At 40.0% G+C, this 19,126-nt stretch overlaps 1 protein-coding gene across 3 annotated transcripts in view; it reads left to right on the forward strand.

Annotated features, from left to right (window-relative positions):
* The window catches only part of LOC103459388 (ankyrin repeat- and BTB/POZ domain-containing protein 3-A), a 210,757-nt gene that overhangs the window by 154,717 nt on the left and 36,914 nt on the right, over positions 1-19,126 (forward strand). The window contains exon 1 of one of the 3 annotated variants that reach the window (XM_008400897.3): positions 9,454-9,749. The exons of the other annotated variants lie outside the window; for them this stretch is intronic. The gene's annotated coding sequence lies outside the window, so the exon portion shown is untranslated. Of the gene's footprint in view, positions 1-9,453; positions 9,750-19,126 lie in introns of those variants that run through there. 3 annotated transcript variants of the gene reach the window in all.

Consider the following 19,126-nt stretch of genomic DNA (forward strand, 5'->3'; position numbering starts at 1 on the left):
AAAGCAGTTGGTGACGTAACATCGATGTGCGCATGCGCATTACTGTAAAATATGCTGGATTTCCGGGTATGACAGATAGTCAGAACATCTGTTATTGACGTCATCCGGTGACGTGATATTCGTGCTTTGACTTTGCCAGCCGAGGATCACGTGACCAGCTGAGCCAATCATGTGATCAGAGACTATGTAAATAGGACTGTGACGTCACAGCCCTATTTACGTCACAGTTGGCAAAGTCAAAGCCCGAATCATACGTCACCGATGACGTCAATGACCGACAGAGTCCTTGAATGTAGGACCTCTGCGATGATTTGGTCGCTAGACTTTTTGTCTTGTTGTCTTGCAGGCTGATGCTTGTGAGAACCAACCAGTTCGACTGGACTGGAGAGGATAGAATAGGTCATCCTTTCTTTCTTTTACCTCTCTCTCCGTCTATCCCTCTATCTTTTTAGATGGAGGTTTTAGCATAGACTGAAGATGAGGGTTCGTTCACAAGTGTTGACACGTGAGACGAAAAGGAAAAGTTTTAGTGCTGGGGCCTTCTTAGAAGGACTTTGTCTTTAAAGCCCCATACCTTACGCCTCCTGCGGGAAGGCGCCATTCCTGCGGGAAGGCGCCTCCTGCGGGACGGAGCCTCCTGCGGGAAGGCGTAAGGTATGGGGCTTTAAAGACAAAGTCTTTATAAAATGGCCTCTGCACTTATACCTTTCTTTTTCGTTTCGTGTGGCAACACTTGTGAACGAACCGTCATCTTCAGTCTATGCTAAAACCTATATCTGAAAAGATAGAGGGATTGACTGAGAGAGAGGTAAAAGACAGAAAGGATGACCTATTCTATCCTCTACAGTCCAGTCTAACTGGTTCGTTCTTACAAACGTCAACCTGCAAGACATAAAAGGCAAAAAGTTTAGCTAGAATATACGTTAAAAGCAGAGTCTTTGAATGGAGATTCAAAGATTCTGCTTTTAATCTACAGTCTTTAAATGTAGATTCAGACCGCTCGTAAATCTAGCATACTTTGTGGTAATGGGCATGCGCACATCAATGTTACGTTTTTTTTTATTAATCCGTCATACCGGTAGAGGTTTCATTTTGTGTGTTTTTGTGATGCACCATAAAGTGGGAAATTACTGTTACTTAACGAAATCACTTTATGTTGCTATGCGTTACTATGTTCTTTTGTAATTTAATGTTATTTCATCTGCGCATCTTTCGGAGCGACCGCCGTTTATATGCGACAATATCAGCAGCGCCACAATGTAAACAACGGATGAGCATTTCGTTGTTGGAAAAACAGGAACTATTTTGTGTTTCTGTCGCCAAGTCCGATTATTATAAGCGGTTTTGTGCTGGTTTTGTTTCCAAAGTCGATTGCAAATGTAATGAATCGCGGATTGCGCTGTTTGGGGCTCGTTTTTGAACGTGAAGTTACTCATTTGGAAATAAGCAGAGACTCGTAATAAATCCCAGAATGTGTCTGTCATCCTGGTCGTTTACGTCAGAGTCTCCCTGTCCGTCATTTCCCGGATGATCCGTCCCGCTGTGTCTTTGTTCATGTGAAGTTCATACATTTGCTGTGAATGACGTCGAGCTTCGCGTTGCGCCCCAGAGAACTGCAAACATCGAGACTAATATGAACAGCGCAATAAACGTGAAAACAGCCTCGAATGGACGTAAAGTTGTGCAACTAAACGCCATTATAATAATTAATATTGTATATTGTTGTTTTATGGTTGTTTTAGAACAACAGAAGAACACTTGGACGTGATTTCAAAAAGGAATGTTCATTTTATGATGCTATATGATTTCGAGAACTTTCAATAAAGACAGAGTTTGGGAAAGAAGACGGCGTTTGCTCATTTCACTTACGCTGTTCATGTTTACAGGCTCTCCACAAGAGAAGCGGAGACACATCAATAAAAAAACATCTTTTGTTATCATTGTTTCAACCCATTTGAGACATGTAACATTTTATTTCTCAGAAGTTTACGGTAAATTAAAAAAAGAAAAATCTTTAGTTATTTCCACGCAGTGTCCAAAAAGAGGTGCTGTTCTGCTGGTTGCCTAACAGCTTCGGTCAGCATCCAGCGTTATTCATGTGCTTTTTGTAGGACATATTCCGTGCAGTTTTCTGAAGAAGTATTAAAATATTAGAGAGGCAGACTAGCTATAGGGACAAAAAATCCCGCAGAGACCAAATTTGTAGTCAAACACTATTTGTAGTCATAGTGACGCTGAACGGGACTAATGTCTTGTTTACAGTATGGTAACGATATTGGAAACGGCAAAAGTCATTTATGTTCATATGTTTGATAAACATGGCAGCTTAATTAAATAAAATGTACCTTAAACTTCTGAGAAATAAAACACACAAAATGAAACTTCTACAGGTATGACGGATTTATTAAAAATCTGCTGAGAAAGCAGTTGGTGACGTAACATCGATGTGCGCATGCGCATTACTGTAAAATATGCTGGATTTCCGGGTATGACAGATAGTCTGAACATCTGTTATTGACGTCATCCTGTGACGTGATATTCGCGCTTTGACTTTGCCAGCCGAGGATCACGTGACCAGCTGAGCCAATCATGTGATCAGAGACTATGTAAATAGGACTGTGACGTCACAGCCATATTTACGTCACAGTTGGCAAAGTCAAAGCCCGAATCATACGTCACCGATGACGTCAATGACCGACAGAAGCAGAGTCCTTGAATGTAGGACCTCTGCGATGATTTGGTCGCTAGACTTTTTGTCTTGCTGTCTTGCAGGCTGATGCTTGTGAGAACCAACCAGTTCGACTGGACTGGAGAGGATAGAATAGGTTATCCTTTCTTTCTTTTACCTCTCTCTCCGTCTATCCCTCTATCTTTTTAGATGGAGGTTTTAGCATAGACTGAAGATGAGGGTTCGTTCACAAGTGTTGACACGTGAGACGAAAAGGAAAAGTTTTAGTGCTGGGGCCTTCTTAGAAGGACTTTGTCTTTAAAGCCCCATACCTTACGCCTCCTGCGGGAAGGCGCCATTCCTGCGGGAAGGCGCCTCCTGCGGGACGGAACCTCCTGCGGGAAGGCGTAAGGTATGGGGCTTTAAAGACAAAGTCTTTGTAAAATGGCCTCTGCACTTATACCTTTCTTTTTCGTTTCGTGTGGCAACACTTGTGAACGAACCGTCATCTTCAGTCTATGCTAAAACCTATATCTGAAAAGATAGAGGGATTGACTGAGAAAGAGGTAAAAGACAGAAAGGATGACCTATTCTATCCTCTACAGTCCAGTCTAACTGGTTCGTTCTTACAAACGTCAACCTGCAAGACATAAAAGGCAAAAAGTTTAGCTAGAATATACGTTAAAAGCAGAGTCTTTGAATGGAGATTCAAAGATTCTGCTTTAATCTACAGTCTTAAATGTAGATTCAGACCGCTCGTAAATCTAGCATACTTTGTGGTAATGGGCATGCGCACATCAATGTTACGTTTTTTTTATTAATCCGTCATACCGGTAGAGGTTCATTTGTGTGTTTTTGTGATGCACCATAAAGTGGGAAATTACTGTTACTTAACGAAATCACTTTATGTTGCTATGCGTTACTATGTTCATTTGTAATGTAATGTTATTTCATCTGCGCATCTTTCGGAGCGACCGCCGTTTATATGCGACAATATCAGCAGCGCCACAATGTAAACAACGGATGAGCATTTCGTTGTTGGAAAAAAGGAACTATTTGTGTTTCTGTCGCCAAGTCCGATTATTATAAGCGGTTTGTGCTGGTTTTGTTTCCAAAGTCGCTTGCAAATGTAATGAATCGCGGGTTGCGCTGTTTGGGGCTCGTTTTTGAACGTGAAGTTACTCATTTGGAAATAAGCAGAGACTCGTAATAAATCCCAGAATGTGTCTGTCATCCTGGTCGTTTACGTCAGAGTCTCCCTGTCCGTCATTTCCCGGATGATCCGCCCCGCTGTGTCTTTGTTCATGTGAAGTTCATACATTTGCTGTGAATGACGTCGAGCTTCGCGTTGCGCCCCAGAGAACTGCAAACATCGAGACTAATTTGAACAGCGCAATAAACGTGAAAACAGCCTCGAATGGACGTAAAGTTGTGCAACTTAACGCCATTATAATAATTAATATTGTATATTGTTGTTTTATGGTTGTTTTAGAACAACAGAAGAACACTTGGACGTGATTTCAAAAAGGAATGTTCATTTTATGATGCTATATGATTTCGAGAACTTTCAATAAAGACACAGAGTTTTGGGAAAGAAGACGGCGTTTGCTCATTTCACTGACGCTGTTCATGTTTACAGGCTCTCCACAAGAGAAACAGAGACACATCAATAAAAAAACATCTTTTGTTATCATTGTTTCAACCCATTTGAGACATGTAACATTTTATTTCTCAGAAGTTTACGGTAAATTAAAAAAAGAAAAATCTTTAGTTATTTCCACGCAGTGTCCAGAAAGAGGTGCTGTTCTGCTGGTTGCCTAACAGCTTCGGTCAGCATCCAGCGTTATTCATGTGCTTTTTGTAGGACATATTCCGTGCAGTTTTCTGAAGAAGTATTAAAATATTAGAGAGGCAGACTAGCTATAGGGACAAAAAATCCCGCAGAGACCAAATTTGTAGTCAAACACTATTTGTAGTCATAGTGACAACGGGACTAATGTCTTGTTTACAGTATGGTAACGATATTGGAAACGGCAAAAGTCATTTATGTTCATATGTTTGATAAACATGGCAGCTTAATTAAATAAAATGTACCTTAAACTTCTGAGAAATAAAACACACAAAATGAAACTTCTACAGGTATGACGGATTTATAAGAAATCTGCTGACAAAGCAGTTGGTGACGTAACATCGATGTGCGCATGCGCATTACTGTAAAATATGCTGGATTTCCGGGTATGACAGATAGTCAGAACATCTGTTATTGACGTCATCCGGTGACGTGATATTCGTGCTTTGACTTTGCCAGCCGAGGATCACGTGACCAGCTGAGCCAATCATGTGATCAGAGACTATGTAAATAGGACTGTGACGTCACAGCCCTATTTACGTCACAGTTGGCAAAGTCAAAGCCCGAATAATACGTCACCGATGACGTCAATGACCGACAGAAGCAGAGTCCTTGAATGTAGGACCTCTGCGATGATTTGGTCGCTAGACTTTTTGTCTTGCTGTCTTGCAGGCTGATGCTTGTGAGAACCAACCAGTTCGACTGGACTGGAGAGGATAGAATAGGTTATCCTTTCTTTCTTTTACCTCTCTCTCCGTCTATCCCTCTATCTTTTTAGATGGAGGTTTTAGCATAGACTGAAGATGAGGGTCCGTTCACAAGTGTTGACACGTGAGACGAAAAGGAAAAGTTTTAGTGCTGGGGCCTTCTTAGAAGGACTTTGTCTTTAAAGCCCCATACCTTACGCCTCCTGCGGGAAGGCGCCATTCCTGCGGGAAGGCGCCTCTTGCGGGACGGAACCTCCTGCGGGAAGGCGTAAGGTATGGGGCTTTAAAGACAAAGTCTTTGTAAAATGGCCTCTGCACTTATACCTTTCTTTTTCGTTTCGTGTGGCAACACTTGTGAACGAACCGTCATCTTCAGTCTATGCTAAAACCTATATCTGAAAAGATAGAGGGATTGACTGAGAAAGAGGTAAAAGACAGAAAGGATGACCTATTCTATCCTCTACAGTCCAGTCTAACTGGTTCGTTCTTACAAACGTCAACCTGCAAGACATAAAAGGCAAAAAGTTTAGCTAGAATATACGTTAAAAGCAGAGTCTTTGAATGGAGATTCAAAGATTCTGCTTTTAATCTACAGTCTTTAAATGTAGATTCAGACCGCTCGTAAATCTAGCATACTTTGTGGTAATGGGCATGCGCACATCAATGTTACGTTTTTTTTTATTAATCCGTCATACCGGTAGAGGTTTCATTTTGTGTGTTTTTGTGATGCACCATAAAGTGGGAAATTACTGTTACTTAACGAAATCACTTTATGTTGCTATGCGTTACTATGTTCTTTTGTAATTTAATGTTATTTCATATGCGCATCTTTCGGAGCGACCGCCGTTTATATGCGACAATATCAGCAGCGCCACAATGTAAACAACGGATGAGCATTTCGTTGTTGGAAAAAAGGAACTATTTTGTGTTTCTGTCGCCAAGTCCGATTATTATAAGCGGTTTTGTGCTGGTTTTGTTTCCAAAGTCGCTTGCAAATGTAATGAATCGCGGGTTGCGCTGTTTGGGGCTCGTTTTTGAACGTGAAGTTACTCATTTGGAAATAAGCAGAGACTCGTAATAAATCCCAGAATGTGTCTGTCATCCTGGTCGTTTACGTCAGAGTCTCCCTGTCCGTCATTTCCCGGATGATCCGCCCCGCTGTGTCTTTGTTCATGTGAAGTTCATACATTTGCTGTGAATGACGTCGAGCTTCGCGTTGCGCCCCAGAGAACTGCAAACATCGAGACTAATATGAACAGCGCAATAAACGTGAAAACAGCCTCGAATGGACGTAAAGTTGTGCAACTAAACGCCATTATAATAATTAATATTGTATATTGTTGTTTTATGGTTGTTTTAGAACAACAGAAGAACACTTGGACGTGATTTCAAAAAGGAATGTTCATTTTATGATGCTATATGATTTCGAGAACTTTCAATAAAGACAGAGTTTGGGAAAGAAGACGGCGTTTGCTCATTTCACTTACGCTGTTCATGTTTACAGGCTCTCCACAAGAGAAGCGGAGACACATCAATAAAAAAACATCTTTTGTTATCATTGTTTCAACCCATTTGAGACATGTAACATTTTATTTCTCAGAAGTTTACGGTAAATTAAAAAAAGAAAAATCTTTAGTTATTTCCACGCAGTGTCCAAAAAGAGGTGCTGTTCTGCTGGTTGCCTAACAGCTTCGGTCAGCATCCAGCGTTATTCATGTGCTTTTTGTAGGACATATTCCGTGCAGTTTTCTGAAGAAGTATTAAAATATTAGAGAGGCAGACTAGCTATAGGGACAAAAAATCCCGCAGAGACCAAATTTGTAGTCAAACACTATTTGTAGTCATAGTGACAACGGGACTAATGTCTTGTTTACAGTATGGTAACGATATTGGAAACGGCAAAAGTCATTTATGTTCATATGTTTGATAAACATGGCAGCTTAATTAAATAAAATGTACCTTAAACTTCTGAGAAATAAAACACACAAAATGAAACTTCTACAGGTATGACGGATTTATAAGAAATCTGCTGACAAAGCAGTTGGTGACGTAACATCGATGTGCGCATGCGCATTACTGTAAAATATGCTGGATTTCCGGGTATGACAGATAGTCAGAACATCTGTTATTGACGTCATCCGGTGACGTGATATTCGTGCTTTGACTTTGCCAGCCGAGGATCACGTGACCAGCTGAGCCAATCATGTGATCAGAGACTATGTAAATAGGACTGTGACGTCACAGCCCTATTTACGTCACAGTTGGCAAAGTCAAAGCCCGAATCATACGTCACCGATGACGTCAATGACCGACAGAAGCAGAGTCCTTGAATGTAGGACCTCTGCGATGATTTGGTCGCTAGACTTTTTGTCTTGCTGTCTTGCAGGCTGATGCTTGTGAGAACCAACCAGTTCGACTGGACTGGAGAGGATAGAATAGGTTATCCTTTCTTTCTTTTACCTCTCTCTCCGTCTATCCCTCTATCTTTTTAGATGGAGGTTTTAGCATAGACTGAAGATGAGGGTTCGTTCACAAGTGTTGACACGTGAGACGAAAAGGAAAAGTTTTAGTGCTGGGGCCTTCTTAGAAGGACTTTGTCTTTAAAGCCCCATACCTTACGCCTCCTGCGGGACGGCGCCATTCCTGCGGGAAGGCGCCTCCTGCGGGACGGAACCTCCTGCGGGAAGGCGTAAGGTATGGGGCTTTAAAGACAAAGTCTTTATAAAATGGCCTCTGCACTTATACCTTTCTTTTTCGTTTCGTGTGGCAACACTTGTGAACGAACCCTCATCTTCAGTCTATGCTAAAACCTATATCTGAAAAGATAGAGGGATTGACTGAGAGAGAGGTAAAAGACAGAAAGGATGACCTATTCTATCCTCTACAGTCCAGTCTAACTGGTTCGTTCTTACAAACGTCAACCTGCAAGACATAAAAGGCAAAAAGTTTAGCTAGAATATACGTTAAAAGCAGAGTCTTTGAATGGAGATTCAAAGATTCTGCTTTTAATCTACAGTCTTTAAATGTAGATTCAGACCGCTCGTAAATCTAGCATACTTTGTGGTAATGGGCATGCGCACATCAATGTTATGTTTTTTTTAATTAATCCGTCATACCGGTAGAGGTTTCATTTTGTGTGTTTTTGTGATGCACCATAAAGTGGGAAATTACTGTTACTTAACGAAATCACTTTATGTTACTATGCGTTACTATGTTCTTTTGTAATTTAATGTTATTTCATCTGCGCATCTTTCGGAGCGACCGCCGTTTATATGCGACAATATCAGCAGCGCCACAATGTAAACAACGGATGAGCATTTCGTTGTTGGAAAAACAGGAACTATTTTGTGTTTCTGTCGCCAAGTCCGATTATTATAAGCGGTTTTGTGCTGGTTTTGTTTCCAAAGTCGATTGCAAATGTAATGAATCGCGGATTGCGCTGTTTGGGGCTCGTTTTTGAACGTGAAGTTACTCATTTGGAAATAAGCAGAGACTCGTAATAAATCCCAGAATGTGTCTGTCATCCTGGTCGTTTACGTCAGAGTCTCCCTGTCCGTCATTTCCCGGATGATCCGTCCCGCTGTGTCTTTGTTCATGTGAAGTTCATACATTTGCTGTGAATGACGTCGAGCTTCGCGTTGCGCCCCAGAGAACTGCAAACATCGAGACTAATATGAACAGCGCAATAAACGTGAAAACAGCCTCGAATGGACGTAAAGTTTTGCAACTAAACGCCATTATAGTAATTATTATTAAGATACATGTCACAATTCTGTGCAGAAGGATATCTGATATCTTTGCTCTGCGCTCTGACAACAACGCACGGCGGTAACGCAGAACCTGGAGGCTGGGCTTGTGGATGGGGGCTTTAAAATCCTTAGTTTTACAGACAGTAGTGAAACACAGAAAATTTCTAACTTTTTTCTTACTGCGGTAACCATTAAACAATGTCCCCTTCAGTTTAACCATATAAGTGTAGACAGATTGTTGATGTTACCGTTATTAAATACCTTTCAGTTAAGTATTGGAAAAGTTCAATGTAATTTTCACAGGTGGTGGAGCGTTGTTTTCAGCAGCTGCTGAAAGTAACTAAAAAAGTTACTTTTAATGTAACTTAGTTACTTTTCAAATCAAGTAGTCAGTATTCTGATTAAAAATACTTTTTCAAAGTAACTATGCCATCACTGCACATTGGAGCGTGACGTCACTCATCTCCGTGCTGGAGGCCCAAAAGCTGCTTCACAACAATGAATATTATTGGAGAAATTTGAGAATGTGGTTGCTCAGTTGAATAGTAATGAAGGAAAAGGGAAGATATTTCTTTTAAAAAAATAATACTGGGCTCAATAGGAGAATTTGAGGAATAACTATAAGGATCCAGTAGATGGCAGTAGTTCAACAATAATGGATGCAAACTGCCGTTAAAAGCTAAAGAAGAAAACCATTGGATTTAGCTGTTAAGTTGTCAATATAACGCGGTGAAACTTTACGGTGCTTTGCTACACTCGGACAACTAGATAACAAGGTGAGCAAAAATCTTAAGAAAAAAAATAGCGAGGGAGAGGGAAGTTGTTCAGTTATGCTTGTTTGACAGGTGTTTAAATTAGCTAATCAACTAACGTACTGTTAGCTTAGCATATCGACCACAGCTCTCAGTTATTAATAATCGAAAAATACACATCAAGACTAAACACATATGCCTCTGTGACGGACTAAATGTTCTGTTCTCTGTGTGAGAAATGTTTGTTGCGGGGGGGGGGGGGGGGGGGGGGGGGAGGGTTGGCGTTGAATCCTGAAAAGTTGTCAGTTGCTATGGTAACGAGACTGCATACATAGCGTACAGAGAGAAAAAAGTAGTTTTGAGTTGTTTTTTAGCGGTTTTCCTGCGTTATTTCCCACTTTGCTCAGGCGCAATGCACTCAATTAATAATACCTGCATCTCCAGATTTTATTTAGTTCTACTGCGGCAGCGCGAATCGTTTTTAATTTGCGCTCCAGCGTTGTGCGCATGCGCAAAATTTCCGGATATAAACGAACCATAAGGTAAATAAATCATACAGTTTAATTACGCCAAGGCTGATGTTTACAGATAGTTATTACCAAAAATAATTTATTTTAAGATTAGAATATCCCATCCGACCAATAACGGAAATGAAATGGAAAGTATGTTTAATATCTGCTTAAAGGTTGTTATTTTCAAACTGTACTTTAAATCAAAATTCAAGGGTGTTATTTCTTGCAGAAAGTTAGTTCTTGCAACACAACAGCTATATTCATTTTGCAAAAAAACAAACAAAAAAACCCAACTTGTTAAAAACACTAAACTAAAATTAACAGCAATTTATAGGCATTTGGGAAAAACTACAACTTAAAAAAGTACAGGCAATATGAAAGCAGTCTAAAGGTGTTATGCTTAGTCAATTCTGCTATAAAAAATAGTGTGCCTGCTCAGATAAACTGCAGTGATACATAATTCATTCCTGGTATGGAGTTCCTGAACCATCAGTCTTCCCCTGTCGCAGGTGAAATATGGTCCAGAGCAACAAAGATGAGATATAAGATGGCAATTTTCCTCCCAGAGCACCGTGGATAAATAAATACTTGCTGTTATTACATCTCTCAGACAGATATAAAGTAGTGTGGTGCCTATTTAATGGTGAAATGTGACCTCCTCTTCAAACACAGGATGGGAAAAAAAAGGTCACCGTCTGGCAAAATATAACATGGCCTTATTTTATTTTTTTTGCTCTATAAAGCACAAAGGAAGAGATGCCAGGTGTCTTTAAATAGACTGACTTTATAGTTTTGTATTTGTTGGCATAATAAAAATGCAAGTATGAAAGTTTTAGCTCCAAATGAGGAGGGAATATTCGGATCTTCCTGTACTCTTAAATAATTTAAACAGCCTGATGTGAACTTATTATTCAATCGGCCTGAGGATGCACGTACAATAATTTAAAGACATCATTAAGACTCACCTAATAATTGCTATTGAGATAATGAATATTCCTGGCTTCCTCCGGATCTACTTGTTAAATTGCTAAAAAAAATAGAATAAAATAACATCAATGTTCTAAAAGATGTGCCGATTAAAATTTTCCAACTGATGCTTCTTTAATCTGTGACAAAACTTCTTGAAACTTCCTTATACCAGCCAATATTGTCACGTTTCCACCCTTTAAAAATGAGAACCTCCAACCTAAATCTGCAAAGTCTGCTGTTTTTTTGTATGATTTAATGTAACTTTCTGCTTCAGACTGACTCCTCCACAACAGCAGTTCAGTAAAAGTTCAGTTGAAACTCAATCCCTATAGATGATTATATAAGGTGGTTATTATATTTCAGCATTCTTTTTAGCAGCTATCGTTCTTATTTTACTTATACTGTGACAACTATTCAACCCTTTTAGTGGGAATATTTAATACGTTAACATAATGAATTACTTTCTCTATAATCGCTCCTTAAAGTATAAATGGCAGAAATTCTTGTTACCTATTTATAATAGAAATTATTTATTATTCTGCTAATAATTGTGAACAATTGGTTCCCAATCTGATATTTTCTCACCCCTTATCATATCTGAGGCTGTTTTCTTTTTCCATTTTTTGTTTTCATTTGAAAATGAAAACAAAAAATGTTTTCATTTTTTGTTTTTTTTTATTCTTTTCATCTTTGTGATTTCGTTTCTTTCGGTAACTGCAGAAGTTGTTGTAAAACCCTGAGTGAAGTTGACCACCCAGCTTCTTCAAATTAGACAAAAATGGTGCCAAACGTTAAATTTTAGTTTGTGCCGCTGTCATTGTAAAGATATTAAGAAATGTTTCCAGAGGTCATGGAAGGTCAACCGAACCCCTCACCTTCTTCAAATCAGACAAAACTGGTGTCAAATAAACTCGGCTACGTTTGTGCAGCAAAACCTTTTTTGTTTGTGCTGCTTTGGCTTTGAAGATATTAATAAAAGTTTAAAGTTCAAAAGATCAACCAGCCCACACTTTTACAAAATCATTCATAAAATTTAAGCGGCACAAATGTAGTCAAGTTGATTAACACCAATTTTTATCTGGTTTGAATAAAATGGGCAGGGGCTTGTTGACCTCTCATGACCTCTGGAAACATTTCTTATTATCTTTAAAAACGTTTGCCACCATTTCTGACTGATTTGAAGAAGGTGGGGGGTAACTTCACTCAGGTAAGTGCTATTTGCTTTGTGAATTAGATGCTGTGCAAGATATTTGTGAACAACTAAAAGTAGGATGGATCAGGAGCTTTGAGAAGCATCTTTGTGAAAACTGCAGCGTGTGCCTCTGTGTGAGTCATAGAGTAAGTTTCCTGTTGTTAGAAAACTGCTCAGGTCTACAGTGTAAGCGTGAAACTGCAAGGAGAGGAAAAAATCTGACCACGATTGCTCAGAAAGCATTTGGATGCTTGATAAAAGCTGGATCCAGTCGGGCTCTGATTTACAGTAATTACCCAGAATAATTGCTCATAATAAGGAACCGTTTGTGAAAACGGGGCGTGATCCAGCTGCAGAGTGGCAGGGAAGGCCTGGAACAAATCAGCAGCAGGAAGCAGGTGTTTGATCATCAGACACTCAGAAAGCTGAATTGTTTTCACCAAAATCGTTTCTAACTTATTAGCTCAAAATCTGAACTATAAACAGGGCGGCTTAAAAGTAAAGCAGCCTCACAGAGCTGATTGCCGGGGCAATTTCACGCTCGACTTGTTTGGTAATTAACGGATAATAGAAGAGGCTGTTGAAGAAGAGCATTCATCACTATGTCCATAATTTGATTCCCTTAGAAGTGGGAAAGCTAAGTGTTTTATCTCTGAGGCCAACATTATATCTCCTCTTATCTTATGCCTACATTTGTTTTGTTTTTGCCAGAGCGAGGCATAAAGATGCTGGCATCTGAGCTATCCTTTCAGGACTTTGTTGCTTTCTCTTCAGCTACGTGCCTTGCTCTGTGTGGCATAAACGATCCAGGCGTGTTGAACTGACACATTGTGACCAGCTGGAACATTGAACCTTTCAGATACAATCAGGTTTCTGTCAAAAAAATGATGTATTAATACAGCCCAGGGCTTTGCTAATGAGGCTCTCCTGTTGCTGCAGTTCCTGCTTCACAGAAATTATTCTTAATGCTCAGTGCAATGTAGCTAAGACTCTCATTCATTATTTCACCGCATGATTCTGGTTTCTTCATGTTTTTTGAGATAGATTCACCCGTAAAAGCACAAACGTGGAAAAACAAGTGGCTTTGATTGTGAGAAATGCAGAAACTGGGTTACAGGCCTGTCACAATAAACAATAAATCAATCATTTGCACCAAACATGCAACAACTGAAGCAAATTACTCTGAAAAACTAGTGTTTAACTGATTTAAATAAGCAACATCCATCCAATTTCTCAGGTTTTTACTACAAGCTGGGTTTTAATTATTTTATTACAGATTCATATATGTGGTTTGGATGTGACCTGAAATATTTTTCTCCTCGTCTTTGATCAGTTCTGCGCTTCATGTGACATAAAAATCATGGTTTGGTTCTGCTCGGCTTTATTAGTGGATTTGCATCAGCATGTCTGAAATAAGAAGGTCTGCAGTGGGTGAGAATAACGATGCTAACCGAACAGATGAAACTGGTGAAAAAACGTAGAAAACTGCAGGTATCCAAAAACAAAAGTAGAGCTCCAAAGCAAATCCATCTGTTTTCGTTTTATATTTAGCTCAGTGTTTTGACTTTATCCTTCTTTTGTGCCTCAGCTTGATAATGTAGATGTTAAAAAATTCAATATTTGCAGAAAGATTATCTTTGAAACTTACACCCGTACCGGTGCTTCAGGGCCTTGAATACAAAAAGTATAATTAAGACTTACTTTTTGCAGCATTTCTGCAAAATTTCATTAACATCTCATCTTTTTATTGCTGCGACTCAGACGTCTTCCCATCCTCTCTGCTCCATTATCCCTCTCTCACTGTGTGAAGATGGGATAATGGGATAGCTTTGCACACAGGAGGGGGTGTTACATTTCATCTCCAGTCCATCAGAGGTTGAATCATTTTTCATTTTATTAGAGTTAAAATACTTTTTCCCACTTTGCTATACATCATCATTCCTAATCTTTCACAGTCTGACCCATTTCTCTGCCCAGGTGAGGATAGAGCGGTGGGGGAGGGGAGAGAAACACAAAATGAGTCAGTACATCTCTGTTAAGTTGTTAAAAGCTCATAGAAACCATAATGCTCTTAGTAAACAACATGAAACGGGGTGCGATGAGGCGGCATCTCTGTGATTTGGGGCTTTTAAGTTTAAAAACAGGCACTGTGCCCACTGCAGCACTTTAGCTGGTGATGATAAAACCACCCTGGAGTCTTTTTCAGTCTCCTCATAATGGACAGCTCAATCTTTTTTGGGGGGCCGCCTGTCATTTCACTTCACTTTGCGTAGCTTCTCTGCCCTCCTACAAGTCTGCCGTGCCATTCTCCCAACGTATGTCTCACCAACTTAGAGTTCATATTTTCTAAAAAGAAATGTTCACTGAGCTTTAACTCCGGGCGAGTGCCATTTTCTCTCTGTCTACTGAAACCGGCACGCTGACAACACAACTCCACCTCACAGTCCATGTCTGGTTCACACTCATCCATCCAAACCAAATCAAGGAAAGTCATATCTTGTGTTTTGCAGTAATCAAATCTCATTTGAATTATTATTAGATGTTGGGTTAGCTTTTCCAGACGTGAGAAAGAAAGAAATCAGTGTGTTAGTTGACTCTCTGGCCCTTTTAGGCAAAACTAATATAGCTAATAATTGGGTTGTTCCTTCAGAACGTCTTGAAATCTTCATAACATGGATTCATCCTGCTTCCAGATAATATTCCTAGATACTTTAATCTGTATTGATATGATGGCATCACGCAGTTTGTCTGAAATAACAATGTCAGCCAAACTGAATCATTTTGAGCCCTGAAGGTTTTGGAGTTTAATTACAGATAGTCAGATGAAGCCTATTTTATGCTAAAATGACCTGCCATACATGGCCTGGAGACCGTGGTAGCAAGCCATATAAAGAAGAAAATAAAGAGAGAAAACTGGTTCTTGTTGGCCAAATGTCTGACCGACCCACCTGGGAATGTCCCGGTGCTCCAGATTAGCCAATCCAGGCCTGATATGCAGTAATAAGCTCTTTAGAAACAATCTTCGCATTACTGCAGAAGCGAACGTCTTCCTCGTCTCTATTCTTGGGCGTTCAGCCAATCAGCATCAAGGAAAATGAATGCTGCTTCTGGATTGGCTGTTTTGCAACTGCTAGCAAATAGTGAGTAAAGGAGCATTGTGCCAAGGTGTTTCAGATTCCCAAACTGCATATTTGGAAAAATCTGTTGCAAATAGACTCAGGGACACAGTAAGTTGAACTTGTTGTACTCAAGAAGCAATTTCTGACATGTTTCCTCATCTTAATGGAAGAAGCAATCACTATGGCTGTACTGTGATCATCAAGACTGAAGTTATCAACAATAATATTCAGTAAAGTTGGTACAGATGTCCCCCTCCAGCAGCCTGACCTGTGGATTTATGGCAACACGGATTCATATTTCATGTTTACACCTAAACATGTGATTGTTGCAGCTGAAATCCAGACTATTCAGGCCAGTCAATGGCTTTCCAATCAGTTATTGTTCAGTTTTGTTGAACCAGGAGCGACAACAGGTTTGGCCTCCTGCTGCTGAAACCCATTTACTCTAAAGTTGGAGACGGTATTCCACTTACCTTGGTTCTAACTAGTGGTTATTTCAGCTGCTGTCGCCCGTTCTTCTCTGACCTTTGACATCTACAAGGCCTCTTTCCATCAAAACAACTCTTTCTCCCATGGTATTTTCTCCTTCTAGTGCAGGAAAATCCCAGTATAATCTGAAATATTCTTCATCATGTCATATTTCTTTCCTTTTCTGATATTTGGTGTAAACTTAACCAAGTCATCTTCATCTATGAATACATTGAGTTTCAGCTATTTGCATAAAGTCATCAGGAAGTGCAATATTGTAAAACTTTTTAACCCTTTTCTTTCTTTTTTCACATTCCAGTTCTTGAGAAAAAAAAAAGAACTGTTACGTCTTAAATATGATATTATAAGGGATGTTATGTCCCTTTAGATGGACATAACATCCATCTAAACCTGAGTCTGAACTTTAGATGCTTCGTCCTTTAGTTAAATATTTACTAACTCTGTTCCAACTTTTCAGCTCCTAGCTCTGAAATTCTATTTTCTTTCTGTCAGACTGTGTTATCTTGATATCTCTGATAGATTACACCATAGAAATGGAAACAAATTGTGACAGTGTACCTGTCACAAATCGCTTAAAGCTGGTTCTTTCTTTTTGCGTAAGAGATGGAAGCATAATACTAGAAAACATGATATCATAATGAGATGTCGATACTGATTGAGGTTATCCCATATTTAATCAACACTGTTTGTTTTCCAACATCATGATGTGCCCTCCTCCTTTTATTACCTGAGCAACATGGCTGCCGATTCGCTTTTCACGCTTTAGTATTGTAATTTGTTACAACGCTGTAAGAAGAGATGGATGAGACACGACTTTATGTCAGACAAATCCTCTTTATTTCTTCTCTTTAAACCCGTATAATACGCATCTTTTTAATGCCCCACACATAAATGGAGACAATGTGAATGTAGATTAAGATTTATGTTAGAAAGTCAGTTTAACTTGCTGAATACACTCATCGGCCACTTTATTGGGTACACCTGTCCAATAAGGTGTACCCATGTGATTGGCAAATATGGAATCAGCCAATCACACGGCAGCAGCTCAGTGCTTTTAGGCATGTAGACACGGCCAAGACAATCCGCTGTAGGGCTGTTGTAAACGATTATTTTAGTAATCGAGTAATCTATAGATTTTTCTTACGATTAATTGAGTAATCGGATAAAAACAATTATGAAATAAAATATTGGTAAATCTTCCATAACACCAGTGTTACTATCGGATATCAACATCAGTCTACTTTTTCCACATTTGAGCTTCCCTACCAGTTACTTTTTTGTAGACTCGGGGAGCAATACGGGATATTTACGGCTCCTCCGTTCAGAAACTCATCTACCAGCCATGTTCCGCCTCCTGTTTGTTCAGACCGGGATGATATAAGTTTATTGTGCGGTTCGTCCGTAAAGCTGCACTTACCCTGTAAGCATCAACCCTCAGCCGCCCGCTGTGTTCAGTCTCTCCGCTCACCTGTATAAATCCTCCTCAGCTTCTTCCCGCCGTTCAACCAGCAGCTCCGGAGCAGAAAGGCTGCCGAACTCCCGGCATCGCGCCGGTCATTTTAAGGATGTTTATTGGTCCCACAAAAACGATGAAAACCCGGAATTATCACCAATCAGTAAAATCCCCGCGGGCCGAACTTGAAGATTGGACGTTATGCCGCTAACACGTAGCTTCCGTCAACAACTCAGAGGCGGAAGTCAGAGCTCAAAAGAAGATGGAAAAACGTTACCTGGTCTGATGAGTCTCGATTTCTGCTGTGGCATTCGGATGGTCGGGTCAGGATTTGGCGTCACCAACACGACAGCGTGGATCCATCCTGCCTTGTATCAACGGCTCAGCCTGGTGGTGGTGGTGCAGTGATGTGGGGATATTTTCCTGGCCCATTAGTACCAGTTGAGCATCACATCAATGCCACAACCTACCTGAGTGTTGCTGCTGACCAGGTCCATCCCTTTATGACCACAGTGTACCATCTTCTCATGGCTGCTACCAGCAGGATAAGGCGCCAATCATCTCGGACTGGTTCCTTGAACAATGAGTTCACTGAACTCGACAGTCACCACATCTCAATCCAATAGAAAACCTTTTGGATGTGGTGGACCAGGAGATTCGCATCATGGATGTGCAGCCGACAAATCTGCAGCTACTGATGCCGTCATGTCAATATGGACCAGACTCAGAAATATCTCAGGTACCTTGTTGAATCTTTGGATTAAGGCAAAGATTCAACAAGATTACGGCAGTTCTGAAGTCAGAAAGGGGCCCAAACCGGTACTAGAAAGGCGTACCTAATAAAATGAGTATGTACCAATGTTAGAAAGTCAGTTTAATTTGTATATAATTTAAATGACAGAAGACAGCAGTGATATAATTATACGATTGCCTAATTACATCCAAGGAAACCTTTGCGACTGAGATGTTGGGATTTTTTCTCCAGCTGAGTTTCAGTTTCTGTGTAGTGGAGGGGGAGTGAATGGAAATCCAGTTTGTTCACATGAGATGACGATGTGGCAGCACTGACCTATGAAATCACTTGACAAATTGTCCAAATTGCAGAGAGAAAACAATCCAAGCAGGAAAGCAATTAAATGTAATCTGAATGATTGCAAAGTATCAAACCCAAATTTGATAATGTGATTGTGATTATTTTGTCTTGAAACAATTCATCCTCGAATATATAAACAGCTTGAGAAATTTGAGCTGCAGGAGTTGTGTGTATATTTGATATGCTAGACTCTGATTTGTGAAACCAGGCCTTTCTTTGTGTGTGAAGCAGCTCTGTGGAGAAAGTAAACACTCAACAATCTATGTTTTTCATTAGCAATTATTGCCGCTGCGCCTGTCAGGTGAGAAAAGAGGATACTCAACATCGCCTCTCTCATTGACTCCAACAACCGAGGGACAGAGTGAATTTATCTGTGTTTAACACTCATGTTGCACTCTGTGCCAGAAAGACAGACAGCTGCAGCTAATGCAGGCTCACTAATAGCGTTTTAAAATGGAGGCAGGAGGCTAATAGCGGTTTTAGAGCAATAAAACAATAAATCGATTTATCTGCTTTTCTTTCTTGCTCCTCGTTTTGCGTCTTTCAGGTTTGCTTTCTTTTCACTTTGTAGCTG

This window comes from Poecilia reticulata, chromosome 23, assembly GCF_904066995.2.
Source record: "Poecilia reticulata chromosome 23, P_reticulata-male-v2, whole genome shotgun sequence".
Taxonomy (NCBI): Eukaryota; Metazoa; Chordata; class Actinopteri; order Cyprinodontiformes; family Poeciliidae; genus Poecilia; species Poecilia reticulata.